The sequence below is a fragment of the Narcine bancroftii genome, chromosome 5 (genome assembly GCF_036971445.1).
Source record: "Narcine bancroftii isolate sNarBan1 chromosome 5, sNarBan1.hap1, whole genome shotgun sequence".
NCBI classification, from domain to species: domain Eukaryota; kingdom Metazoa; phylum Chordata; class Chondrichthyes; order Torpediniformes; family Narcinidae; genus Narcine; species Narcine bancroftii.
Window position 1 is genome coordinate 11,750,252 of NC_091473.1, and position 27,692 is coordinate 11,777,943.

General features: G+C 41.9%; 1 protein-coding gene across 9 annotated transcripts in view; it reads left to right on the plus strand.

The window, feature by feature from the left end:
* The first annotated feature begins 531 nt into the window (after positions 1-531).
* Positions 532-27,692, plus strand: part of rad54l2 (RAD54 like 2) — a 219,274-nt gene continuing 192,113 nt past the window's right edge. For 6 of the 9 annotated variants that reach the window (XM_069936782.1, XM_069936784.1, XM_069936781.1 and 3 more), the window contains exon 1: positions 533-693. The gene's annotated coding sequence lies outside the window, so the exon portion shown is untranslated. Of the gene's footprint in view, positions 694-715; positions 789-27,692 lie in introns of those variants that run through there. The other 3 variants (XM_069936780.1, XM_069936776.1, XM_069936777.1) reach the window with 3 other exon arrangements.

Below are 27,692 nucleotides of genomic sequence, written 5' to 3' on the forward strand. Positions count from 1 at the left end.
AAAAGTGATAAGTTAAAGTTTGATCCTGTTTTCATGTTTAAAGATAATTAAACACAACTTTTATTTGAATCTCTCTTGCTGCTGGGATTTGGTGGCCTCTGGGCATGTAACACTCATTACCTCCAGATCTGTCTCTCATTCATTCCTTTTCCATCTGTCTCCTTTACCCGAGCTCTGCATTCACAGCCCCTGGCCTCTTTCCCCCATCAATTCTCTTCTTCCTTTCTCCTGGCCTCTCCTTTTCTCCGTTGGTCTGTACTCCTCTCCGTGCCCTTTTAACTCAGGCCTGCATTTACTCTTACCTTGATGAAGGGCTCAGGCCCGAAACGTACATCTTAACTGCGAGACCTCATGAGATCCTCCAGCATTTCTGTATTTCCCCATGAGATGGTGGTGTCGGGTGTCAGCGGTGTCGTCCGAGGGGACATGTTCCTCGGCCGTCGACTGTAGTGCTGCGCCCGGCCGGGGGGTGGTGCAGACGCGTCCTGAGGGTGGATGTAGCGCGGTCCCTGACCAGCAGGTGGCGCAGTCGCGTCCCCGGACCGTTTGTCCGAGCTCCGTGTTTCCCGGGGAGGCTGAGCTTCGTGCAGGAGCCGCATCTTGTGATTCCAGCCGTTTTGTGCGTCTCTCCCTTCGATTGAAATCAGTTCGGGGGTTGGGGTCGGTTTGTGGTGACCAAGCAGCGGCTGTGAGGTAGGATCGCCGGGGGCAACCAGCCTGGCTGGCCCGCCCGCGGGGAGGCTGAGCTCGGGCCCAGTCAGCGGCCTCGGCTTGGGCCGGAGACAAAGGTGGAAAAGGGAACAAAGGAGGCGACACCCGATCTGAGCACCTGGAAGGGGGGTGGGGGGAGTCACGAGCCTGACCCCCGGGACGGTGGTGGGGGTTCACGGGCTTGTACCCCCGGGACGGGGGTGGGGGTTCACGGGCTTGTACCCCCGGGACGGGGGTGGGGGTTCACGGGCTTGTACCCCCGGGACGGGGGTGGGGGTTCACGGGCCTGACCCCCCGGGACGGGGGTGGGGGTTCACGGGCCTGACCCCCCGGGACGGTGGTGGGGTTCACGGGGCTGTACGCCCGGGATGGTGGTTGGGGTTCATTGACCTGAACCCCACCAGGACAGTATGGTGGTGGGGGTTCACGAACCTGAACACCCCCAGGACAGTACGGTGGTGGGGGTTCACGGACCTGACCCCCCCAGGACAGTACGGTGGTGGGGATTCACGGGCCTGACCCCCCCAGGACGGTGGTGGGGTTCATGGATCTGACCCCCCGGGATGGTGTTGGGTCACGGGCCTGATCCCCCGGGACGGTGGTGGGGTTCACGGGCATGACCCCCCGGGACGGTGGTGGGGTTCACGGGCATGACCCCCCGGGACGGTGGTGGGGTTCACGGGCATGACCACCCGGGACGGTGGTGGGGTTCACGGCCCTGTACCCCCGGGACGGGGGTGGGGGTTCACGGGCTTGTACCTCCAGGACGGGGGTGGGGGTTCACGGGCCTGATCCCCGGGACGGAGGTGGGGTTCACGGACCTGTACCCCCCGGGACGGTGGTGGGGTTCACGGGGCTGTACGCCCGGGATGGTGGTTGGGGTTCATTGACCTGAACCCCACCAGGACAGTATGGTGGTGGGGGTTCACGAACCTGAACACCCCCAGGACAGTATGGTGGTGGGGGTTCACGGACCTGACCCCCCCAGGACAGTACGGTGGTGGGGATTCACGGGCCTGATCCCCCAGGACGGTGGTGGGGTTCACGGGCATGACCCCCCGGGACGGTGGTGGGGTTCACGGGCCTGATCCCCCGGGACGGTGGTGGGGTTCACGGGCATGACCTCCCGGGACGGTGGTGGGGTTCACGGGCCTGACCTCCCGGGACGGTGGTGGGGTTCACGGGCCTGACCCCCCGCGACGGTGGTGGGGTTCACGGGCCTGACCCCCTGGGATGGGGATGGGGGTGGGGGTTCACGGGCCTGACGCTCCGTGACTGTGGTGGGGGTTCACAGGCCTGTGCCCCCAGGGCAGTATGGTGGTGGGGGTTCACGGGCCTGTGCCCCCGGGACAGTACGGTAGTGGGGGGTTCACGGGCCTGTACCCCTGGGACAGTATGGCGTTGGGGGTGCAAGTGTCTGATGGGACAGTACAGTGGTGGGGGTTCACGGGCCTGCCCCCACCTCCCCGGCACAGTACTGTAGGGGTTCACGGGCCTGTACCCCCGGGACGGTGGTGGGGCTTCACGGGCCTGTATCCCCGGGACGGTGGTGGGGCTTCACGGGCCTGTACCCCTGGGACGGTGGTGGTTCTTTAAGGGCCTGTGCCCCCGGGACAGTGGTGAGGGTTCATGGGCCTGTGCCCCCGGGACGGTGGTGGGGGTTCACGGGCCTGTGCCCTCGGGATAGGACGGTGGTGGGGGTTCACAAGCCTGAGCCCCTGGGCGACGGGGTTGGGGGGGGGAGTTGATGGCCCCAAGCCCCCGGACGACGCGGGTGGGGGGTTTGGCAGCTTTGAACCCCTGATGGGGGTGTGGGGGTCTGAGTCCCCGTGTCAAGGGTGAGGAGCCTGTGGGACTGAGGGGGTGATCCAGGATGTTCCAGGAACTGAGGTTCATGGTTAGTCCCAGGAGCTGAGGATGGTGCCGAGATCCGGGAACTGAGGATGAATGTCACTAAATCCTCAGGTCATGGAGGCTTCTGGGACAAAGTGAATGGGTCGGGTGGATTGTGGATGAGGACATAGGGGGTTGGTGTGACGAGGACTGGAATCGGGGAATGGAGACCTTGGGTCTGGGTTGAGGGAATGGACACCTGGCACAGATCTTGGGTCTGGGGGGTTTGGGGTTCAGACCCAGAGACTGTAGGGAGGGGGGCTTTTGTGGAGTTCAAGAGGTGGAATGTGTGCTGAGACCTAGGGCAGGGGTTGATTGTTTGCAGAAACCAACGGTGGGAGGGGCACACACAGATACAGAGGGTGGCAAGTGTACAGGGAATGGGGGGGTGGGGCATGCGGGACCGTAGGTGTCCTGAGGGACCAGAGGTGGGGGAATGGATACTTCCTGAGGGGCCAGGAGGTGGGGGGGTGGGGTGTCCTATTGGAATGTGTTGGGGGGGGCTGTTCCTGAGGGACTGGAGGGGGAGTTGAGCTTGGGAACTTCAAGAGGAGCTGTTGCTTCAGAGACGCAACTGTTCTGTTTTACTCCGAGTGGAAGTTGACTGGGATTGATACTGTTTTATTCCCCGGTTGGCAGTGCTCAACTAACCAATTCCAGAATTAACCATCATTTCAAATTGTCTATTTTCATGAAGTAACTTGTTTCACACTTAGCTGACACATTAGAAGCAATTTCGTAAAAGAGCATTGTCATTTTTTATCTGTTAAATATCAAGCCGTAAGAATGTAAGCACCCTGTCCCCAGCAGTCAGAAGAATGATCCCTGAGAGTAGGTTCGAAGGAGTTGGCCGGACCAGGTACAAACTACTCCCAGGATCGAAGAATGATGCAGATTCTCCTTCGTTTTTGTGACCGTGGCTTAGAACCTAGGGTTGAATAAGACCTTGACAAAGACCAAAGATCTGGCAACTCATCTGCTGATGCAGGGAGAAAAAAAGAACAATGCACTCAGAAAACATCCAACTTCGAGCAGACTCTGCAGATGGTAGAAGTTTGAATTAAAAAAAAAATAAACTATTGACACTGAGTGTAATTCTGATGCCAACAGTAATGCCACATCCTGGAGGATCCTATGGACTCTGTGCCTCAGGATATCGTGATGCAGTGGAAATTCCAGTTACCCATGTACCCTGGTATCAGGAGGGGTCCATGCCCATGTCCTTTGAATTTGAGGCTGTGTGGTGTGCTCTTGCTCTTCCAAACTACTTATTCTTGCAAAACGTTATTGATATATTGCTGAGCTGCACTGATGACCTTTGTTTTGATGAGCCTTTTCCTGTCTTCACCCATTTGGCATGCATCCTAGTTATTTAATCCCCTTTGCTGCTCCCAATAGCAGATCATCTCAGCTCTTAATAACTTGAGGTTAAGAATAATTTGGTTTTACACCAGTTCTGACAAGTAGAAGCTGCCTGGGAGTGAATTATTTTCATGTGGGATGCCTGCTGTACTCCAAATACCACAAGGATTTGACGGAGGGATGTCTTGTTTCAAGGGCAAGGAGGCCAAGAAGTTTGTAATGCAGGTGCAACTTGCACATTGAAGTTCTAAGCACATATGTGCTCATACATGACCTCGGACATGCCCTCTTCTTTGCCATCCTAGCCCTTAATAACTCTACCTGTCCTTCAGTCTCCATCCATCTTGGACCCTTTTTCTCTCAACTTCTCCCAGCTCTTCTCCCTTGTGTTCTTCAAGAGTGAAGCTCTACTCCTGGCCATCACTGGCTTTCTGACAGAGGCTCCATTTCCCCAAGTTCATGATATATTCAGGAACCCATCTCCACTATATATCTTGATGTCACCAGGGATTCTTGGTCCCTGACAGTCTGACAATTATAGGTAAACTGCGCCGCTCTGCCAGAGGTGAGATGTTCCGGGACTCTGGCACCCAGGTGTTGATTAGTGCCCTGTCGCAGGTCTCCATGGTCGTATCAGCAATTCAAAAAGCCTCCGGCCTCCTCATGGAGTGGTCATCCATAGTGAAGAGGTATCTTGCCCCACAGGAAACCGGCAGTGACCCCACGATGTAGATGTGGGTAAACCTACGCCGTCCTGGCTCAAAAGTCTGGGGAGGTGCTTTAGTGTGAGTTTGCTCCTTGGACGCCTGGCAGAACATGCAGGTATTGGTCCACTGATTGACCTGTTTGCGGAGCCTGTGCCAGACAAACCTGATGGCCACCATCTTCACTGTGGTTCTTATGGCCGAATGTGCCAAGTTGTGTACTATGTTGAAGACCTGCCTTCACCATGCTGCTGGTGGAGACGTTGCAGAAAAGCATCTGGATACCAGGGATGATGACATCCTCCAGCCATGGCCCAAAAACCGTCATCCTGTACGCTGGGATCTCGGGGTCATTATGTTGTGCCCTTGCCAGGGCTGAATAGTATTTGCTCTGGGATAGGGGGTGGACGGATTCGATAGTGGGACAGGAGAATGCATTGGCCACCATGTTGATCTTGCTGGTGATGTGTTGGATGTCCGTGGTGATTTCGGACACGTAAGAAAGGTGCCTGGCTGACCACGGGTCAGATGACACTTTATGAAAGGAAAAATAGAAAAAGCGCAAGCAGTTAGCATGGGTGGATACTATGATATATTATATCAAAGTAACACTACAAACAATGGTTCTCTTAAAGAGACACGGACAGAATTAACTAAGAATCAAAAACACAAGATTTTAACCTTTACACTTCCTTCCAGCTGCTCCCAAACTACTAACTTTGGAGTTTACTTAAGTGACCTCTTTGGACACACATCTCCTCGCTTTTCAGGAAGGTGCAACAGCAGCTACATTTCCTGAGAAGAATGGGGCAAGCAAGCCTACCAGCCACTATCCTGGCAACTTTCTACAGGAACTCTATTGGGAGCATCCTGGCTGGCTGCATCACAGTGTGGTACGGAATTTCACACTGGAATTTCCTTTCCTCCCCCCCCCCCCCCCCCCCGCCCCGGCCAGCCAATCGATGTGATCTACTGGGATTGTTGTTTGAAGAAGACATGCAAAATCATTGAGGACCTCTACCACACACCATTTTTCAGTGACTTGTCGAGAAAGAGATACAGAAGTACCAGAGGCAGAATCGCCAGGCTGAGAAACCACTTCTTTCCATGGGCAGTGACATTGCTGAATGAACTGCTCATGCAAACCCTCTGAGACTCTACTATTTTAAAACTATTTATTTATTTTTATATATGTGTATATGTGTTGCATATGTATTGTCCATATGTGTGTTATGCCTGGTTGTGTTTTTGCATCAAGGACCAGAGAACGTTGTTTCATCTGGTTGTATTTGTACAATCGGATGATACTGAACTTGAACTTGCCACTCTTCACATTCCTCTCCTTCACCTCTAACTCCTGAGATCTCTGCAGTTCCATTGAGGGAGTTTGAGGAAGAAGGAGTAAGCAAAATCAGTTTTTCAAGTAAACCAAAGAGGCCCCTTGTAGCATGTTGTTATGTAAAGACTGTTTACTTGCAGAATTAAGAGCAAACCTAGATCAGCATCTGGTTAATGGGCTTGTATAAGCTGACATAAAGCTCTTGGTAGGGAAGTTTGACTGTACTATGTAGAATGGGTTGTTGCTTTGCATGACTGCCACTGTTTTCCATAAATGTTGCAAGATTTAGATGTATTTTGTAGAAATTTTCTGGCAGTGGTCAAGAGCTGTGTTAGCTGAGTGAATCACATTTTGTGAGCTGTACTTGATTCATCTCAGAATGGCTGTTTCCCTTGATTGCGAGATGCTGGGCATTTGGCCTCAATAAGACTTTGGCACTCTCTTCAATTAATGTCTCCTTGCTTTATTTATTGAACTAATTTTTTGGCTGGACACATTTTTGTGGAATAGTTGTAAACACTACATTTCCAAATATTCATCAGAATAATGATGACACAAAAATGGAACAGAAAAGGGCATTCAGTCCACTGTGCCCAGTGAAATAACTCTCAATGTAGTTCTGCCCTCCCATTCTTTCTCTAAGTCCTTCAATTATTTTCTTGAAAGATGTGAATTTTGGTTTTGACCAATTAAAAATACAAACAAAAAAAAATTCAGACCCCTATTTGGGGAAAAACATTGTTAATTTTTTTCATTGATAATTTCTGTGTAAACCATTAATGCCAATAGAAGGTTGACATTTTCCTTTCAAAATTAAGTATACAATCTCCAGAAAGGAATAGATAGAGTGAACACAGAGTAGGGGAAATCTTTAACTAGAAGATGTAAGTTTAAGGTGAAGAGTGATTTAACAGGAACATGAAGGATGCCTTTTTTTTGTTGCACAGAGGGTGGTGTGCAATGGACTGCCACAGGATATAGCTGAGGCAAGTACTATGGCAAGGGTGGCCAAACTTTCTTAATGTAAGAGCCACAAATGATAAAGCTCAGATGCTTGAGAGCCACAGGACAAGAACAAAATTCACACGTTTTTATTGTTACATACACATTTTGTAACAAAAATTTTATATAAAGTTTAAGAAATACATATTAAATGCAATAATATTTATTCATGAAAGCAGTTTTTAAACTGTTAATTTGTATTCGTTTCAATAATCACAAAGACACAAGTATATAAAAAATGAGATTTTAATCAGATTTCCTCCTTACAAAATTAGTCTTATAATCATTTTTTATGACTAAAGTACAATGCTACAAATATCAGGCTATTAAAGAGGCGAGTCAGGGGGGCAAGGAGAGACCGGCAGCGTGAGTCGTGCGGGCGAGGGGAAGAGACTGGCAGCGTGAGTCGTGCGGGCGAGGGGGAGAGACTTGGCAGCGTGAGTCGTGTGGACGAGGGGGAGAGACTGGCAGCGTGAGTTGTGCGGGCGAGGGGGAGAGACTGGCAGCGTGAGTCGGGCAGGCGAGGGGGAGAGACCAGCAGCACGAGACGGGTGGGTGAGGGGGAGAGACAGGCAGCGCGAGTTGGGCGTGCGAGGGGGGGGAGACGGGCAGCAAGCTGCATATTAAAGGTCAAAGAGCCGCATGTGGCTTGAGAGCTGTGGTTTGGCCACGCCTGTACTATGGCAATGTTTGAGAAAATAAAAATTGGACGGATACCTGTATAGGATGGTTTTAGAGGAATATGGGCTAAATGTAGGCAGGTGGATCATTTGGTTGGTGAAGGCAAGTTGGGCTGAATGGCCTGTTTCCCCACTGTATGACTCAAATGCTATATGTGGCCTTTCAATACCTGTTCAGACACTACTCAGGTGATGCACTTATGAGACAGTGGTGATTTTTAAAAAAAAATGGAGTAAAAATTATGGCCAGAAATGGAACAGGAAAAACAAGTGTATGAAAAGAATTTGAAGATTTTACTGAATTTATAAAGTAGAAACATAGAACACTACAGCACAGAAACAGGCCCCTTCAGCTGTTTTAGTCTGTGCCAACCTTTTTTTTTGCCTAATCCCACTGACCTGCATCCAGCCCATAGCCCTCTATTTTAATTCTTCTTAAATGTTAAAATTGAGCCTACTTTCACCACCTCAGCTGGCAGCTTGTTCCACACTCCCATCGTTCTGTGTGAAGAAGTTCCCCCTAAACTTTTCCCCTTTTACCCTTAACCCATGTCCTCTGGTTTTTATCTCGCCTATCCTCAGTAGAAAAAGCCAATCTACATTTACTCTGTCTATTCCACTCATAATTTTAAATCCCTCTATCAAATCTCCTTCGTTCTTCCACACTCCAGGGAATAAAGTCCTAACCTGTTTAACCTTTCCCTGTAACTCAGTTCATGAGTCTGAGCAACATCCTAGTAAATCTTCTCTTCACTCTTTCTATCTTTTAAAAAATTTTTTACACTATGAACCATAGTGACAAAAATGCACACAAACATTTCCCTCTTGAATATACACAGTGTCATTTTCTCCCCTTTTCCCCCCCTCCCTTCCCTCCCTCCTTCACCCCCCCCCTCCCCACCCACTCAATGTTCAACACTTATGATACATTAAACCCATTAAACAATGTAATCACACAATGAAAATAAACAAGAAATTTGTGTCTTCTACTTTTACATACTGGGTCAGTTCATTTCATCGTCTTCTTCTGTCATTTTAGGTGGTGGAGGTCCGCGGTAGGACTTCTCTGTTGTGTTCCATGTACGGTTCCCAAATTTGTTCGAATAGTGTGATGTTATTTTTTCCAATGGAATACATTTATTCATTTCTATGTACCATTGCTGTATTCTCAGGCTCTCTTCTAATTTCCAGGTTGACATTATACATTTTTTTGCTACAGCCATAATAAATATTTTTTGTGCTCCATCTAAGTCGAATCCAAGTTCTTTACTAATATTACTTAGAAGAAAGATCTCTGGATTTTTTGGTATGTTGCTTTTTGTGATTTTATTTAATACCTGATTTAGATCTTCCCAAAACTTTTCCACTTTCTCACATTCCCAAATTGCATGTACTATTGTTCCCGTTTCCTTCTTACAGCAAAAACATCTGTCTGATACTGTTGGGTCCCATTTATTTAACTTTTGGGGCATGGTGTATAGCCTGTGTAACCAATTATATTGTATCATTCGTAACCTCGTGTTTATTATATTTCTCATAGTTCTGGAGCATAGCTTTTCCCATGTTTCATTCTTTATCTTTATGTTTAGATCTTGTTCCCATTTTTGTTTGGGTTTACAGCTTGTTTCCTCGTTCTCTTTCTCTTGAAGTTTGATGTACATGTTTGTTATAAATCTTTTAATTATCATTGTGTCTGTAATCACATATTCAAAATTGCTTCCTTCTGGTAACCTCAGCCTGCTTCCCAATTTGTCCTTCAAGTGGGTTTTCAGTTGGTGGTATACAAACATTGTACTGTGAGTTATACCATATTTGTACTTCATTTGTTCAAAAGATAATAATTTATTTCCCGAAAAACAATTTTCTATTCTTTTGATCCCTTTTCTCTCCCATTCTCTAAAGGAAAGGTTACCTATTGTGAAAGGGATTAGTTAATTTTGCGTCAATATTAATTTTGGTAGTTGATAATTTGTTTTATTCCTTTCTACGTGAATCTTCTTCCAAATGTTGAGCAGATGGTGCAGAACTGGTGAATTCCTATGTTGCACCAGCTTTTCAAACTACTTGTATAGTATATGTTCAGGTACCTTCTCCCCTATTTTATCTAGCTCTAACCTGGTCCAATCTGGTTTTTCCCTTGTTTTTTTTTTAAATTTTTTTATTTTTCACACCATAAATCACATTAACCATGGTACACACTTTTTCCTTTTCACACATATACAGTGCCATTTTCTCCCCCCCCCCCCTCCCATCCCACCCTCCCTACCTCCCCCCTCCCATCCATTTAAGGTATACAATCTAGGATACATTAAACCAGTCAGACAATGTTGTCATTCAATAAAAATACACCAGAAATTCTACTGAGTCCATTCTTTTCATTTCCTTTTCCTTCCGTTAACTGAGGTAATGATTGTCCCCGGTAGGTTTTCGCTATTGTATTTAATGTAAGGCTCCCATATTTGTTCGAATATTTCAATATTATTTCTTAAACTATATGTTATTTTTTCTAATGGAATACATTTATTCATTTCTATATACCATTGTTGTATTTTCAAATTATCTTCCAATTTCCAGGTTGACATAATACATTTTTTTGCTACGGCTAGAGCTATCTTAACAAATCTTTTTTGTGTATCCTCCAAATCAATTCCAAATTCTTTATTTTTTATGTTACTTAGGAGGAAGATCTCTGGATTCTTTGGTATATTGTTTTCTGTTATTTTATTTAATATCTGATTTAGATCTTCCCAAAATTTTTCATCTTTCTCACATGTCCAGATTGCATGAATTGTTCCCATTTCTTTTTTACATCGAAAACATCTATCAGATACTGTTGGGTCCCATTTATTTAACTTTTGAGGTGTAATGTATAGCCTGTGTATCCAGTTATATTGTATCATACGTAACCTCGTATTTATTGTATTTCTCATCGTTCCGGAGCATAACTTCTCCCATGTTTCCTTTTTTATCTTTATATTTAAATCTTGTTCCCATTTTTGTTTAGTTTTACCATTTGTTTCCTCATTCTCCTTTTCTTGCAGTTTAATATACATATTTGTTATAAATCTTTTGATTAACATTGTATCTGTAATCACATATTCAAGGTTACTTCCCTCTGGCAAACTCAAACTGCTTCCTAATTTATCCTTCAAGTAGGATCTCACTTGGTAATATGCTAGCGCTGTATCTCCAGTTATATTGTACTTATCTTTCATTTGTTCAAAGGATAAGAATCTATTTCCTGAAAAACAATTTTCTATTCTTTTAATCCCTTTTTTTCCCATTCTCAAAAGGAAAGGTTATCTATTGTAAAAGGGAGTAACTTGTTTTGCGTCAATATTAGTTTTGGTAATTGATAATTTGTTTTATTTCTTTCCACATGAATCTTCTTCCAAATATTGAGGAGATGTTGTAATACTGGAGAACTTCTATGCTGTACCAATTTTTCATCCCATTTATATAATATGTGTTCAGGTATCTTTTCCCCTATTTTATCTAATTCTAATCTCGTCCAATCTGGCTTTTCCCTTGTTTGATAAAAATATGATAGGTATCTTAATTGTGCGGCTCTATAATAATTTTTAAAGTTTGGCAGTTGTAAGCCTCCTTGTTTATACCATTCTGTTAATTTATCTAGCGCTATCCTCGGTTTCCCCCCTCTCCATAAAAATTTCCTTATTATTTTCTTTAACTCCTTGAAGAATTTCTCTGTCAGTTGTATTGGCAATGCCTGAAATAGGTATAATATCCTTGGAAAAATGTTCATTTTAATACAGTTTATCCTTCCTATTAGTGTTAGTGGTAAATCTTTCCAATGCTCTAAATCGACCTGTAATTTTTTCATTAGTGGATAATAATTGAGTTTATATAGTTGGCCGAGATTTTAGTTTATTTGTATACCTAGGTATCTTATTGCTTGCATTTGCCATCTAAATGGTGATTCCTTCTTAAATTTTGAGAAATCCGCATTATTCATAGGCATTGCTTCACTTTTATTTACGTTTATCTTGTAACCCGACACTTCTCCATATTCCTTCAATTTCTTATATAATTCTTTTATTGATAGTTCTGGTTCTGTTAAGTACACTATAACATCATCCGCAAATAAACTGATTTTATATTCCTTGTCTTTTATTTTTATTCCTTTTATATTATTATCTGTTCTTATCAATTCTGCTAGTGGTTCTATAGCTAACGCAAACAATAAAGGTGATAGTGGGCATCCCTCTCGTGTTGACCTGCTTAAGTTAAATTGTTTTGATACATGTCCATTTACTGTCACTTTCGCTAATGGTCACTTATATAATGCTTTAATCCAATTAATATACTTCTCCGGTAAACTGAATTTTGGCAATACTTTGAACAAATAATTCCATTCTACTCTGTCAAAGGCCTTCTCTGCGTCTAAAGCAACTGCTACTGTTGGTGCTTTATTCCCTTCTACTGCATGAATTAAGTTAATAAATTTACAAATATTGTCTGTTGTGCGTCTTTTTTTGATAAATCCAGTTTGGTCTAGATTTACCATTTTCGGTACATACTCTGCTAATCTGTTTGCTAATAATTTAGCTATTATCTTATAATCTGTGTTAAGTAAAGATATTGGTCTATATGACGCTGGTGTGAGTGGATCTTTCCCTTGCTTTAGTATTACTGTAATTATTGCTGTTTTACATGAATCTGGTAAGCTTTGTGTTTCATCAATCTGGTTGATTACTTAAAGGAGGGGCGGAATTAATAAGTCTTTAAATGTTTTATAGAATTCTATTGGGAATCCATCCTCTCCTGGTGTCTTATTATTTGGTAATTTTTTTATTATCTCTTGTATTTCTACTATTCCAAATGGCTCTGTTAATTTATTTTGTTCCTCTATTTGTAGTTTTGGTAGTTCAATTTTAGTTAGAAATTCATCTATTTTCCTTTCTTTCCCTTCGTTTTCAGTTCGGTATAATTGTTCATAGAATTCTCTAAAGTTTTCCTTAATTTCTTTTGGATTATATGTAATTTGTTTGTCTTTTTTCTTTGATGCCAATACCATTTTCTTAGTTTGTTCTGTCTTAAGCTGCCATGCTAGGATTTTGTGCGTTTTTTCACCTAGTTCATAATATTTCTGTTTTGTCTTCATTATATTTTTCTCCACCTTATATGTTTGTAGTGTTTCGTATTTTATTTTTTTATCCGCCAATTCTCTTCTTTTAGTGATATCTTCCTTCATTACTAATTCTTTTTCTATATTTACTATTTCCCTTTCCAACTGCTCTGTTTCCTGATTATAGTCCTTCTTCATCTTGGTTACATAACTTATTATTTGCCCTCTAATGAATGCTTTCATTGCATCCCATAGTATAAACTTATCTTCCACTGATTCCGTATTTATTTCAAAATAAATTTTAATTTGTTTTTCAATAAATTCTCTAAAATTCTGCCTTTTATGTAACATGGGGTTTAATCTCCATCTATACATTCTTGGAGGGATGTCCTCTAACTTTACTGTCAATATTAAGGGTGAATGGTCCGATAGTATTCTAGCTTTATATTCTGTTTTTTTTTACTCTATCTTGCATACGAGCTGATAACAGAAATAGGTCTATTCTTGAGTATGTTTTATGTCTAGCCGAGTAATATGAATATTCCTTTTCCTTTGGGTGTTGTTTCCTCCATATATCCAAAAGTTGCATTTCTTCCATCGATTTAATTATAAATTTGGTTACTTTGTTCTTTCTGTTAATTTTTTTCCCAGTTTTGTCCATATTTGAATCCAAATTCAGGTTGAAATCCCCTCCTATTAATATGTTCCCTTGCGTATCTGCTATCTTCAAAAAGATATCTTGCATAAACTTTTGATCTTCTTCATTAGGTGAATATACATTGAGTAGATTCCAAAACTCCGAATATATCTGACATTTTATCATTACATATCTCCCTGCTGGATCTATTATTTCCTCTTCTATTTTAAATGGCACATTTTTACTAATTAATATAGCTACTCCTCTTGCTTTTGAATTATATGATGCTGCTGTTACGTGTCCTACCCAATCTCTCTTTAATTTCTTATGCTCCAATTCAGTTAAATGTGTTTCTTGCACAAATGCTATATCAATTTTTTCTTTTTTCAGTAAATTTAGCAGTTTCTTCCTTTTAATTTGGTTATGTATTCCATTAATATTTAAAGTCATATAGTTCAACGTAGCCATATTATACTTTGTTTATCTTCCCTTTCCGTTTCTCCATCATTACCTTTCCTTCTTATCCATTTCTGTTTTCTTGTTTTGAATCCTTTTCTAAGACAACATTCCTAAAACATCAAACATTTTCCTTATTCTCCTATTTAAAACTTCTTTAGCCTCAATCCCCCCTTCCCCTCCTGAGTTGTCCTTTATCCCTTGTCGGACAACCACATGTCCCCTCTCCATTTGGATTTGCGAATTCACTCGCAAGCGTCAGCTGATTTTGCAGTGACCGTAACACCCCCCCCCACCCAGCCCCCCCCAGAAAAGATTTCACTTTTCATATGTGACAAAGGTCACTCTTTTAATTCCCTCCTTATTCCCTCTATTCTTTTTCTTTCCCTTATTAATTCTTGTCTATACTATCTATATTTTCCTCTAAATACGGATACTTTCATGTATGCACATTATACATATACACACATTTACCTCTTTACCCACATACATATAAATCGTGGTCATTTTTACTCTTATTACATGTCTTCATCTCTCTGTTTGTTTTGTAGTCGTTCTGCAAATTTCCTTGCTTCCTCTGGATCCGAGAATAGTTTTTTTTTCCCCATAAGATCGTTTTCGATGTTTTGAACTCCTTCCTCCTCTTCAGGAGTCCAAAACTTATGTCTTTTTAGTTTGCAGTCTTTTGTACTCTCGTTACACGTCTTCATCTCTCAGTCTATTTTGTAATTGTTCTGCAAATTTTCGTGCTTCCTCTGGATCCCAGAATAGTCTGTTTTGTTGTCCTGGAATAAATATTTTCAATACCGCTGGATGCTTTAGTATAAATTTATACCCTTTCTTCCATAAAATCGCCTTTGCTGTATTGAACTCCTTTCTCTTCTTCAGGAGTTCAAAACTTATATCTGGATAAATGAAGATTTTTTGCCCTTTGTACTCCAGTGGCTTATTGTCCTCTCTTACTTTTTCCATTGTTTTCTCTAGTACCTTTTCTCTTGTAGTATATCTTAGGAATTTTACTAAAACAGATCTTGGCTTTTGTTGTGATTGTGGTTTGAAGGCCAATGCTCTATGTGCCCTTTCTATTTCCATTTCTTGCTGTAGTTCTGGACATCCTAGTATCCTAGGGATCCAATCTTTTATAAACTCTCTCATATTCTTGCCTTCTTCATCTTCCTTAAGGCCCACTATCTTTATGTTATTTCTTCTGTTATAATTTTCCATTATATCTATTTTCTGAGCTAACAGTTCTTGTGTCTCTTTAACTTTTTTATTAGATTCCTCTAATTTATTTTTTAAGTCCTCTACCTCCATTTCTACTGCTGCTTCTTGTTCTTGCACCTTGTCCATTCTTTTTCCCATTTCTGATAAGGTCATATCTATTTTATTCATTTTCTCTTCTGTATTGTTTATTCTTCTTCTTAAATCATTAAATTCTTGCGCTTGCCATTCTTTAAATGACTCCATGTATTCTTTAATAAGAGAAAGTATATCCTTTGTCTTGCCTTTCCCTTCTTCTTCTATTTCACTGTACTCTACCTCTTCTTCTTCCTCTGGGTTGGCCATCTGTTGTTTCTTTGTTGCCCTTTTCTTCTCTTCTTTCTTGTTTTCGTTGTCTTCTATGTTCTCCTCTTGCTGCAGGTGTTCTGCAGCTGTCGTTGCCGGCTGTGGAGATCGACTCCCCAGCTGGTCACCCCTCCCGTCGGTGTGTTTTTTTGCATGCGCTGTTGCGCACTTTTACTCGGCTCAGCGAGCCATTTTTGTAGTCCATATTCTACCGACCTGAGGGAGCGGGTTTCTCTCTCCACCGCGGGCCTCTTCGAACAGGTAAGGCCTTTTCCTTCATCTTCCGTTGTCTTCTCTTCCTCTCTTCTTACCGTTGGTTTCGACTTTTCTTTTTTCGTCGCCATCTTCTTTCTACCTTTATATTCACTTTACTTTGATTTTTATTTTTGTGCCTTTGTGTTTTGCTTTGTTTTTTCTGACTTTTCTGGAGAGGGCTGGAGTTCACCGTCCGGCCACTACTCCATCACGTGACTCCTCGGTTTTTCCCTTGTTTGATAAAAATCTGATAGGTATCTTAATTGTGCTGCTCTATAATAATTCTTAAAGTTTGGTAGCTGTAAGCCCCCTTGTTTGTCCCATTCTGTTAATTTATCTAGCGCTATTCTCGGTTTCCCCCCATTTGCATAAAAATTTCCTTATTATTTTCTTTTGCTCCTTGAAGAATTTCTCTGTTAGGTGAATTGGTTACGATTGGAATAGGTATTGTATCCTTGGGAAGATATTAATTTTAATGCATTTTACCCTTCCTATCAGTGTTAGTGGTAAGTTTTTCCAATGTTCTAAGTCATCTTGTAATTTCTTCATTAATGGCTGATAATTTAGTTTGTATAGATGGCCTAGATTATTATCTAATTGTATACCTAAGTATCACCTCACTGACAAAAGGCAAAGGTGGAAAAACCCAACACCCAACCCCAACCAACCAATTTTCCCTTGCAACCGCTGCAATCGTGTCTGCCTGTCCCGCATCGGACTTGTCAGCCACAAACGAGCCTGCAGCTGACGTGGACTTTTTACCCCCTCCATAAATCTTCGTCCGCGAAGCCAAGCCAAAGAAGAACCTAAGTATCGGATTGCTTGTGTTTGCCATCTAAATGGTAATTCTTTCTTAAACTTTGTTAAAATCTTTCTATCTTAATGGTATCTTTCCTGTAGTTAGATGACCAAAACTGTACACAGTACTCCAAATTTGGCCTCACCAATGTCTTATGCAACTTAACCATAACATTCAACTCCTGTGCTTGAAACTTTGATTTATGAAGGCCAATATGCCAAATGCTCTTTTTACAACCCTATCCATCTGTGATGCCACTTTCAGAGAATTATGTATCAGTATTCTTGGATTCCATCTTTTACCACACTCCTCAGTGCCCTACCATTTACTGTGTATGTCGTGTCTTGGTTTGTCCTTCCAAAATGTAACATCTCACACTTGTCTGCATTAAATTATATCGGCCATTTCTCAGCCCATTTTTTCAGCTGGTCCAAATTCCTCTGCAGGCTTTGAAAACCTTATTTGCTGTCCACAACACCTCCAATCTCATTGTCTATAAAAAAAACTCTATAAGATTGGTCAAACACAACCTACTACACACGCAAATATTGTATATCTGATCTCTTAGAACACCCTCAAGTAATTTCTTATGTCAGGCTCACCAGCCTATAATTTCCAGGGTTACTTTTGGAGCCTTTTTTAAGCAACGGAACAACGTGTACTACCCTCCAATCCTCCGGCACCACACCTGTGGCTAAGGACATTTTAAATTTTTCTGCCAGAGCCCCTGCAATTTATGCACTAGCCTCCCTCAAGGTCCGAGGGAATATCTTGACAGGCCCCGGAGATTTATTCACCTTTATTTGCTTTAATACAGGAAGCACTTCCTCTTTATTCTGTATAGATTCCATAACTTCACTGCTTGCTTTCCTTACTTCGTATGACTCTCTGCCCTTTTCCAGAGTGAATACTGATTGAGATGGGGAGACCTTAAATATTTTTTTCCCAAATATTTATTAATTAGGTGAAGACACTATATCATAAACCCCAAGCAAAAGTGATTACATGTGGTCAGATATCTCCAGTGTTTCCATTGAGTAGGTCCAGTAGGCAGGACTGCTTATTGTCTCCAGTGCTGTTCATACTGGCAATTGAGTCGCTGGCGGAATCCAGACATAAAGGGGTTCATGGTGGGCCAAGTGGAACACAAAATCAACCTCTTTGCTGAACATTTGTTAGTGTGTTTGACAAACCCTGGAAGGGGGTTGGGCAGGCTGAAGACCACACTGGAAGATTATGGGAAGATCTCTGGGTATAGGGTAAATCTGGATAAAGGTGAAATTATGCTTTTGACGAATGGAGATAATAGCCAATATCAACAGGGGGTCAATTCAAATGGCCTCAGGAAGGCATCAAGTATTTGGGGGTAAAAATAAATAAAGATTTACATAACTTTGCTCCGGAAGATTGAGGGGGGTCTTGATAGATGGAGAACTCTGCCCATAACACTGGTGGACAGAGTTAACTGTCAGAATTAAAGTGATGCCAAGACTAGTATCCTTTTCAGTTACAAATTTTATTGCCACAACGTTTCTTTTAGGTGCTTGGGAAATGTGTCAGAAGGTTCCAGTGGAATGGTAAAATGGCTAGAATCTCCATAGAAAAGTTGACATGGGAGGGGGGGTGGGGAAATTTACCAGATTTTTAAAAATATTATTGGGCAAGCCAGGCAAGGTTTATCACCTCACTCTTTTGGGGGGGGGGGGCCTCCCCCCTCCTGGGCACAAATTGGTCTATATGTAATAGGTGAAAAGATGGCAGGAGAATTTATATACAAATAGGACACCAAATTAATTTTAAAGAAAACAGATAACCCCATACTAAAGTATATTCTTCAGATATGGTAAAAAAAAAAATCAATGTATTAGATGGAAGGTGGGGATATCTTTTGACCCAGAACAAGATGATACCCTTGACTGGGTAATAAGATCCTGGACAGTTGGTATCAGAAGGGGATCAAGAGCTGTTACAAACAAAGGCAGCTCATGTATTCAAACAGTTGAGAAACCAATATGGTCTGTCTAATAGGACATTCTTCTGCTATCTGCAAATAAGATCTTTTTAAGGGAAAAATTAGAAACGTTATGACCCTGCCTTGGTCTAGTACTGTGTAGATTCTGATTCGACAAGGGCTAGCCATATAACCATTTACAGAGCGGAAACAGGCCATGTTGGCCTTTTGAGTCTGCACCGGTTCACTAGAACAGCTCCACTAGCTCAAACCTCCCGCTCTCTGCCAATAACCCTCCAACCCAGTGGAAATTTTGTAAATTGCTCCCAGTATGCAAGCAAGCAGTAAACAGCTTCAATGATAGATATGATTACAGCATTACTAATGGGATCTCATCTGATGCTTAACTCACTTCCTGACCTTTTGCAAGGGAGCCTTTCTTCAACTCTGCATGTATGAATAAAACACCAATATGACTGGTGAAAATTACGACTTCCTTAAAAGAAGCAGAAATCAAGCCCAAGCCTTCATCAACATGTCACGTAATGGAATTTGTAGATTCTGTGACTAGGTATAATTGCATCAGCACATGGTTAAACTGAGTTACGGAGACCAATGATGCACATCATAGACAGTTTCAGCAAAACAAAATTAACCCATTTTGCCAGACCTATTGAAAATCTGCCAAGCTAATTTAAAAACTCAAAAGTTCAACTGTCTTCCAATTTTGTTTTGCAAGTTACCACTGCATCCAAAATCATCGTTCTTGTAGGCAATATAAACTGAATTGTAACCCTTGCCTTTTAAGAATATTTTTACCCGTCATCACCAGTTTTTTTTCAGTTATCTTAGAACATAGGACACTGCAGAACAGATTTTGAATGAACAGACTACACTGGGAAACAATTCTTTTTTAAAGGTTTGCTTCCTGAGGGAAAAAGGAGATTATGATAAACAACTTAAAGCTGAACACAAATTTGCTGCATCACATTGGAAGTTGGAGATGCATTAAATTGAATTTTGTATTTGTTTAATTGCATAATGATAATGAAACATTGCATCAGTTCAACTGACCTAAAAAGGTTTAGTTGCTGATTTTTGTTTGTACTCAGCATATGATGCCTCTCATGTCAGTGTCCAACAATAGTCGGCCAGCATTGATGAATTCCAGTTGCCCTGATACTGCTTTTCCATGGTCCCAATGACCTGATGAAACCTTTCACCATGTTTGTCACTAACTGCACCAAGATCAGCAGCGAACAAGTGCAAATGCTGAAAATGAATTTTCAATGAGATGGTACTTCATGGTTTTGTCTGCTTGAAACATGTTGTCAATCAGCTGGACATAGTTTGGTGCTCTGTAGTGGCCAAGAAAATTCTCAGCAACATCTTTAAATGTCTTCCATCCTATTTTCAAGCCTGCTCAGGCCAAAGACAACATTTGCATAGTACCTGCACTGAGTGCAAGCCCAGGCTTGCTTGGTCTGACCAAAAACATAAAAATAGGTTATAGCTTTAAAAAAAAGTACATGATAGGAAAATTTTAAGATGATTTTTATGGTCAGCAGCCAAGAGTTCAGAAATCAAAATCTTCATTGTCCAGTTAAATCGATGTAAATTTTATTAGTGATGGGTGCTCCTGAGAAAGTGACATAGCCCTTAGTTTTCCAGAGTTGGCCGAAGTTGTGAACGATTCCAAAGGAGTACCTGGAGTCTGTAAAAATATTGACTGATTTTCCTGTGGCTTAAGCGCATGCTCTGGCAAGTGCCAAGTGCTCAGCCTGCTGTGCCGAGTGAAGTGAAAGAAAAGATTTCTGTATTGGAAATGACCGCATAGCCTGCATATGTAAACATATCCCAATTCTTCTTGTTCTTTTACACAATTCCTCACCTCTAAAGTACTTGAAGACCATTTTAATTGTGGACTAGATGCAACCCATTTGAACCCAGAGAGAAGTCAGTAAAATTGGAGAAAGGCCAAGCCATAGGGATGTCTTCAATGAAAGATGGTGGCTTTTGATTTTATTTGCAAAAGACATAGTGAGCTGCCAAATCAATCCTTTCTCCCCATGTCCCTGAAATTTTCTCTTCCAAGAACTTAACTCTATTTGAGTTGTATTCAGGCAGAACATTCCAGCTCATGACTTGCTGAATTTAGAAAAAGTTCCCAGCTTGTGGTGCTTTTGTCAATTAATTTAAAGGTTCAAAGATTCCTTTTATTTTGTCATGAAATAATATATTAAAAAATGTAATATACATGGTACGCCAAAGTCTGTATCCTCTTGTTACTGACCTTTCTGAAGAGCTGCTGCTCCCAAGTGTCAGTTGATGCCATGTTTTAAATTGCACCGTTATAAACCTTTTAAATATTTGTCACACATCATAAGTACACTTGAAATATTAATTGACTAAAGGATTAAAGGATTAATTAAATTTATTTTAAATTATAAATTAATTTAATTAAATTAAAGGATGTAAAATGAAGCATTAAAATCCCTTTTTATTTTGTGACTTCAGGGAATTGACTTAAGCATAACCGTCACTTATCCATGGCAATTATGGTTTAACTCCTCTTGGGTCACGACTCAACATTTGCCTTTCAGTTGAGCAAGTTTAATCCAATTTTATGGTGGCTCTGCTGGGTATTTTTTTATATATGTCACTGCAGGATTACTATGTAAAATGGCTGTGAAAATGTGAATACCCATTCCATGGTAAATAAAGTTATTTGAACCAGGAAGTCAAGAATTCAAACCTTATGCTCATTATCTGGGCTTTCATTTTAGTGGAATAGTGAAAAAGTGTTGAATTAGTGTTAAGACGGGAGATGGTTGATTTGCTTTCTCCATGGCACAATGATCACTGGGGCTGCTATAGACTGCTGGGAACATAAAACCACTGGTCTTCCCTTGTCAAATGGTTGCTTGTATGGTAACATCTCCCAAGTTTCCTCCAAGCAGAGTTTGAGATGTATCTTGTTACAGAGGCCTTGTACTCTGATACACACATTAGCAGACTCTGGGTTTCCTCCAGTTTACTGCTAGCTAACAATCCTGTATACAGTTCATGAGTGAATAACAACACCCCAAGTGGTCTCAAACATGCAAGTGGTTAAGTAGGTCATCAATTTTAAATTCATGATCTATTGTACATTCAATTGATACTGTTTAATAAATAGGGCAGCACAGTCAGCCTAGCGGTTAGCACAACACAATTACAGTGCCAGCGATTGGGATCTGGTTTCAACTCCCGTGCTGTCTGTTCGGAGTTTATATTTTCTCCCTTCAAAATGGGACTGTTATCGTGCTGTATGTATAAATTTAAAAAAAATTAAATTGAAATGAACTAACTTGGAATAGGTATGTGCAATGGAGCATTGAATGGAAAAATTACTGCAAGGCCTCAGTATTCCTCACATTATGAAGTATTAAGGAGATTTAGAATGGTGTGACAATTGAGGACAGTTGTAAGTATTAGACAGTTTTTCATCATGTCCTTCAAGGATATGTTGATCTAATAGTCACTCATTGACTAGAAATCCATTTCAGCTCATTGTATTTTAAGATTGATAGGGCAATTGGACCCATTAATTAGATTTGCCTCCATGTTCCATCCCAATACACCTACTGTATGTTTCTTTTATTTATTCAGTCACCTGATCTCAATCTAATTATTGACAGTTGAGGTGGAGAATTTCAGAGACAGCCATCTAAATAAATACAATTCGTGCCATCTCAGTCTGGAAGGGCTTTTTTTAATACTTAATACTGTGCCTTGAGTTTGTAAATCTACCAGAGGAAGCCACTGTCCATTCTTTATAGACTCTTTGATATTTCAATGGGATCACCATGCTGTTTCTAAACACCATTGAGAAATAGCTAATTGTAACCTATCCATCCTCTTTAGATAGCTCTTTATTTCAGGAAACAATCTTGGAAATCCATGCTGCACCATCTCTAGGGTTAGTATATCTGCAGTATATCCTTCCCTGGTTGCAGAAACAAATCTGTCTAGGTCTCTGGATATTTCCAAAGCCATTCATAATTGCAGAAAGGTTATTTTACTTTTGTACTCCAACCCCTTCAAAATGAACTCAGACATAACATTTGACTGAATGTTTGCTGTATCTTTGTGTTGTGTTCCAAAGTTGCTGTTTTCAGCATACATTAAAATGTAGCAATTATTCACCATTTAAAAATATATATTCTGACCCAAATGAATCATCTGACCTTTTTTTCCATTTAAACTTCATCTGTCACTTCATTTCCCTGTCGCAAACTGCTTCTATCTCTGTAAATTATTTGCATTCCTCTTGTGTTTCACTTTCCAAATGATTCAATATTATCAACAAACTTGGATGCATTGCACTTTCTTCTTCCTTCCAGTTGTTACATGGATTGAAAGTAGCTGAGGGCTCAACAGCGAGTTTGATGATATCCTAGCAGCTGCAGCCTGAAAATGTGCTATTCCCAGTGCATTATCCCCAACCGGGGCCAGTTATTTAATGTTAGTACATTTTGTGTGGTCCCTTCTCAAATGTTTTGAAAGTCTAGATCTGCTACATTCGTTGGGACTCCTTACCTGTCAAAAAACACATTGTTGGATCTGTCAAACCCAATTTTTTTTCCATATCATTGTGCTGATTTTGGTTCATGAAGCCATGTCTTGTAATTCCAGTATTTTCCAAGCAACTGATGACAGGTTAACTGAGTAGTAAATCCCGTTTCTCTCTTTTTTGAATGATACTGCTGCATCTATTATCTTCCAAACTACTGACACCATTCCAAAGATTTTGGAAGTCTCTGCAGTTCTCTGTTGGATGTGGGCTAATTGAATCAGCTTTTAATATACTGTATTTATTCAATAACCTTTCCTTTATGTATTGCTGTTGAACACTTTATTCACCACTGTTTATTGTCTTCTGTGAAGATTTACTAGTTGCTTAATTTCTTTTCAATCCAAAGCTGTCTTTAAATATTTGGTTAACTACGTATAACTCTGTCTTCCCATGGATTTTACTTGTGAAATGGATACAGTGCCCTCCATAATGTTTGGGAGAAAGACATTTTTTTTCCTTTATTTGTTCCTGTGCCCCATGGTTTTAAATTTGTAATCAAACAATTCACATGTGATGAAAGTGCATAATCCAGATTTTATTGAAGGGTATTTGTGTACATTTTGGTTTGACTATGTAGAAATTACGGCACCTTTTATAATGGACCCTCATTTCAGGGCACCATAATATTTGGGACACAGCAATGGTGTGTTAAAAGTAGTCATGTTTAGTATTTTGTTGCATATCCTTTGCATGCAGGGACTGTTCAGTCTGTGATTCATAGATATTACCAGGTGCTGAGTATCTTCTCAGGTGATGCTCTGCCAGGCCTTGAATGTAGCCATCTTCCGCTCCAGCTTATTTTGCGGGCTTGTCCCCTTATGTTTTATCTTCAGCATATGGAAGGCACACTCAATTGGATTTAGATCGGGTGGCTGACTTGGTCATTTAAGAATTTTCAAGTTTTTAAGCTTTGAAAAACCTTTGCTGCTTGAGCAGTATGATTGGGATCATTGTCCTGCTCTAAGATGAAGTGCATCCAATGAGTTTGGAGGCATTTACTCTAGCACGAGCAGATGTTTTCATACACCTCAGAATTAATTTTACTACTGAATTACATCATCACTGGCCATATGTGCAGAAGCCATAACACCCCAGCACCATGTTTCACAGATGAGGTGGTAAGCTTTGGGTTTTGGGCAGTTCCCTTATGCCTCCACACTTTGCTCTTGCCATCATTTGATACAGGTCTCATCTGTCCACAAGACCTTTTTCCAGAATTCTGTAGGCTCTTTTAACTACTTCTTGGCAAACTAATCTGGCCATCCTGTTTCTGTGGCTAACTAATGATTTGCTTCTTGTAGTGTAGCCTCTGTATTTCTGTTCATGAAGTCTTCTGTGGACAGTAGTCATTGACACATCCACATCTACCTCCTGAAGAGAGTTTCTGATCTGTCAGACAGGTGTTTGGGGATTTTTCTTCATTATGAGAATTCTTCTGTAATCAGCAGTGGAGTCTTCCTTGGCCTATTAGGAGAGACAAAGTGGTGTGCCATCAGCTCCTTTGTGATTAATGAGCTCACCAGTACATTCTTTCTTTTCCATGCAGTTGATTTTAGTAATTCTAAGGTTTGGGCGATGTCTCTTATTGTTTTATTCTTGTTTTTCAGCCTCATATTGGCTTCTTTGACTTTCAATAACACAACTCTGGTTCTCATGTTGAAAAATGGAATCTATAGACTTCAAAGGTGATCAAAAGCTTAGAAGCAAGTCTAGCCTTCTTATATCTGCAGCAATGAAGCAATTAAACATTACTGAATATTCTTCTTCTCTTTCTTCTCTTCTCTTTGGCTTGGCTTCGCGGACGAAGATTCATGGAGGGGGTAAATGTCCACGTCAGCTGCAAGCTCGTTTGTGGCTGACAAGTCCGATGCGGGACAGGCAGACACGGCTGCAGTGGCTGCAGGGGAAAACCGGCTGGTTGGGGTTGGGTGTTGGGTTTTTCCTCCTTTGCCTTTTGTCAGTGAGGTGGGCTCTGCGGTCTTCTTCAAAGGAGGTTGCTGCCCGCCAAACTGTGAGGCGCCAAGATGCACGGTTTGAGGCGATATCAGCCCACTGGCGGTGGTCAATGTGGCAGGCACCAAGAGATTTCTTTAGGCAGTCCTTGTACCTTTTCTTTGGTGCACCTCTGTCACGGTGGCCAGTGGAGAGCTCGCCATATAACACGATCTTGGGAAGGCGATGGTCCTCCATTCTGGAGACGTGATCCACCCAGCGCAGCTGGATCTTCAGCAGCGTGGACTCGATGCTGTCGACCTCTGCCATCTCGAGTACTTCGACGTTAGGGATGAAAGCGCTCCAATGGATGTTGAGGATGGAGCGGAGACAACGCTGGTGGAAGCGTTCTAGGAGCCGTAGGTGATGCCGGTAGAGGACCCATGATTCGGAGCCGAACAGGAGTGTGGGTATGACAACGGCTCTGTATACGCTTATCTTTGTGAGGTTTTTCAGTTGGTTGTTTTTCCAGACTCTTTTGTGTAGTCTTCCAAAGGCGCTATTTGCCTTGGCGAGTCTGTTGTCTATCTCATTGTCGATCCTTGCATCTGATGAAATGGTGCAGCCGAGATAGGTAAACTGGTTGACCATTTTGAGTTTTGTGTGCCCGATGGAGATGTGGTAGTCATGGTGGGGAGCTGGCTGATGGAGGACCTCAGTTTTCTTCAGGCTGACTTCCAGGCCAAACATTTTGGCAGTTTCCGCAAAGCAGGATGTCAAGCGCTGAAGAGCTGGCTCTGAATGGGCAACTAAAGCGGCATCGTCTGCAAAGAGTAGTTCACGGACAAGTTTCTCTTGTGTCTTGGTGTGAGCTTGCAGGCGCCTCAGATTGAAGAGACTGCCATCCGTGCGGTACCGAATGTAAACAGCATCTTCATTGTTGGGGTCTTTCATGGCTTGGTTTAGCATCATGCTGAAGAAGATTGAAAAGAGGGTTGGTGCGAGAACACAGCCTTGCTTCACGCCATTGTTAATGGAGAAGGGTTCAGAGAGCTCATTGCTGTATCTGACCCGACCTTGTTGGTTTTCGTGCAGTTGGATAATCATGTTGAGGAACTTTGGGGGACATCCGATGCGCTCTAGTATTTGCCAAAGCCCTTTCCTGCTCACGGTGTCGAAGGCTTGGGTGAGGTCAACAAAAGTGATGTAGAGTCCTTTGTTTTGTTCTCTGCACTTTTCTTGGAGCTGTCTGAGGGCATAGACCATGTCAGTAGTTCCTCTGTTTGCGCGAAAGCCGCACTGTGATTCTGGGAGAATATTCTCGGCGACACTAGGTATTATTCTATTTAGTAGAATCCTAGCGAAGATTTTGCCTGCAATGGAGAGCAGCGTGATTCCCCTGTAGTTTGAGCAGTCTGATTTCTCGCCTTTGTTTTTGTACAGGGTGATGATGGTGGAGCCAAATGTCCCAAACATTATGGTGCCCTCAAATGTGGGAACTATGTATAAAAAGTGCTGTCCAATGGAAGTATGAAGTGTTGTTCTCCAAGCTTATGTTTGGCCTTACCCTGACAATGGATGCAGCTGAGGATGGACATGTTGTAGGAATGGTTGAGGGTGGGGGGGGGGTGGGGAATTAAAATGGTTAGCTGCAGGAAACACAAACAGAGTGGCAGTGTTTGGCAGAGTGGTCATCCAGTCCACCTTTGCTCCCACTGATGTCGAGGAGGCCACACTGAGTACAGTAGATTAGGTTGGACAGAATGTATGTAATCTCTGCCTCCCCTGGAAGACCTATTTGCAGCCTCGAAGGTGAGGGAGGAGATATAATGTCAGCTTTTGCATTTCTTATGGCTTTAGAGGGAAGTGCCTAAGCAAGTAGAAGGATGCCTGGGGAGTCTCAGAGAGACTTATTCCTGTGAAAAGTGGGTGGAGTGGAGAGGGGATGAAGTGGCTGGCTGCGGGATTGTGCTGAAGTTCAGTTCAGCAATTCTTTGTTAATATTATAGTCTATCTCTTTTATACCCTTTCAAAGCCTTCACATATTTTCTGTAATGAGGTGACCAGAATGGCACACAATACTCCAGATGTGGCCTGACCAAAATTTTGTATAACTGCAGCAGAATTTCCTTACTCTTACACTTACTGCCCTGGATAATGAAGGCAAGCAGGCCATACAAATTCCTACCACCATATTTACCTATGATGCCACTTTATGGGAGCTATGAATCCCTCTGTACATTAGTGTTGTTAATGACTATTTTTCCCCAAGATTTGATCTTTCAAAGTACAATATCTTGCTGTTGATTGGATTAAACTCCACAAACCATTGCTCCACTCCTATCTGGAACTGTTTTATATCCTGTTGTATCATTTGATGGCCATCTACATTGTCAAAAACACTGATCCTTGTGTCATTTGCAAACTTTACAACCCACATCTGTATTTTCATCCAGGTCATTGGTATATATCACAAACGACCCTATTGGTCACACTCCAACCAGAGGAGCACCCTTCTGCCCTTACCCTCTGTCTTCTAAGGGGAAGTGTTCTGTATCCAAGCTATCAACATGATACCAAATTAAACTAAATTTTTAAACTCTTACCCTATCAACTCGAAATCCCATGCATCTTTACCTTCTGGATCAATCTATCATTAGGGGCCTTGTCAGATGATTAATTTTATTCTGATTAATTT